The following is a 2,023-nucleotide window of genomic DNA, read 5'->3' as shown; positions in this document are numbered from 1 at the left end:
TTACTTGAATTTAACTGGCCTAGTAGATCCCCTGGGAAGATACTACTTTGATTGGACCTTGCTACCAGAATCATATGGTTAAATCCAATACTCTTTTCCACTTATGATTCATTCCATAACATAATCTTTTTTAGATTCAATCTAGCTCTTTGAGATAACTGATCTTTGGGCTTTGGGTACCCACGCTGCTGAAAATTTACTAAGGCCAAGGTGTTCACTTAAAACTGAAAATTTTAAACTATGTAAGATCCCAACTTTAACAGCTATCACATCAAGCATGATGCTGTGGTCAGTTTCTGAACTTCAGCCCACTTCCTTTATCCATTGCGGTTGATAGTCTTTACTCTCTTGGCTAATCTTTGAGGTTCTTCTGGCCATCCTTAAACTATTAACTCCATCTGAAAGCTTGTTTTATATGGGATGACATTTCATTAAACTTGTTGCAAAGCTCCAATGACCTGAATTTTGTTAAAAGTTTTATATTAACCCTGATCTCACCATTTCCCTGACTCAGAACATAAACAGTATCCTTTGTGTGTGTTTGTGTGTGTGTGTGTGTGTGTGTTTTTAGTCATCCTAATGGTGTCCTGGCATTGTGCTGTGAGTTAATGCACTGGACTACAAAGTCAGTTTGCACTGCAAGGTTGGCAGTTCAAGCTCACCAGCTTGCTCCTTGTTATGAGTCGGAACTGATGGCACTTAACAACAAGGGCAATGAGACTAAGACAAATGTTCTACTGAGAGAACCTGTTTGCAGCCATTCACTGATTAAAGAGACATGTTTAAATGCATTTTATTTAGAATAAACCCATGCAAGTGTGAACTGGAACCATAATAACAATATTTTAAAAATTTACCTTCATAAGATTATCCTGTGCCAGTACTAATGTTAAGTTTTGAAATCAGTGAGCTTGAGTCTTCCAACTTCATTCTTCTTTCTCAATAGTATTTTGACTAGTCTGATTCTCTTGCATTTCCATAACCTCATCTTAACTGCAAAGTTTAGTCTGGATTATTTTAATTTTTATCCAAAGAAATAGATATGGTTTGCAACTGGAGGATTTATCTGAATTATCTCAGATTTTCTGAGGCAATCCCCATATATGCCTAACATGACAGCACAATTATTGGATGTATCCTCCTTTTATTCTCAAAGGAGTTCCTACTTTGGATGGCAAAGTATTCAGTCATTCTCATTTTAGATCATGTTAGAACTGCAAATCCCTAGGTCTATCCAAACAGAGAATTAAATCTATTAAAGACGGACAAATAATCCATGAGGCCATTCCAAATACATTACCCCTATTTAAAATTTCCAGTCATTTCAACTTCTTAAGATAAGCTTATCAATCACTTTTAATATGAAGTTTTCCCTCATAGGATATAAGAAATTTTTTTTCAAATTCACTCTTTTCCACTGACTTTTTTTCTCTTATAAGGCAAAGCAGCCATCAAAAAATCCAAAGATATATTGTAATAGACAATTCTGCAGTACAAGACCTCTTTAACGTGCTAAAGAACAAAGATAACAGTTCGAGGATTAAGGCACACTTGACCCAGGCCATGGTATTCACAATCTTCTCATATGCATGTGAAAATTGGACAATGAATAAGGAAGACTGGTGAAGAATCAGTGCATTTGGACTATGGTGTTAGGGAAAAATATTGAAAGTATCATGGACTGCCAGATGAACAAACAAATCTGTCTTGGATGAAGTACAGCCAGAATGCTCCTTAGAAGGAAGGATGGTGAGTCTTTGTCTCTCATACTTTGGACATGTGATCAGAAGGGACCAGTCCCTAGACAAGGGCATCATGATTCATCAAGTGGACAGTCAGCAACACAGAAGAAGAAGACCCCCAATGAGATGTATTATAATGATGGCACCAACAATGAACTCAAAAATAAGAACAGTTATGAGGCTGGTGCAGGACCAGGCAGGGTTTCATCCTATTGTGCAGAGGGTCACTAAGGGTTGGCATTGACTCAAGGGTACCTAATAAAAACAATAGGACAAAATGG

This window comes from Chrysochloris asiatica, unplaced genomic scaffold (genome assembly GCF_000296735.1).
Source record: "Chrysochloris asiatica unplaced genomic scaffold, ChrAsi1.0 scaffold00164, whole genome shotgun sequence".
Lineage (NCBI taxonomy): Eukaryota > Metazoa > Chordata > Mammalia > Afrosoricida > Chrysochloridae > Chrysochloris > Chrysochloris asiatica.
The sequence above is the reverse complement of the archived record's forward strand: the minus strand, read 5'-3'. Positions refer to the sequence as shown.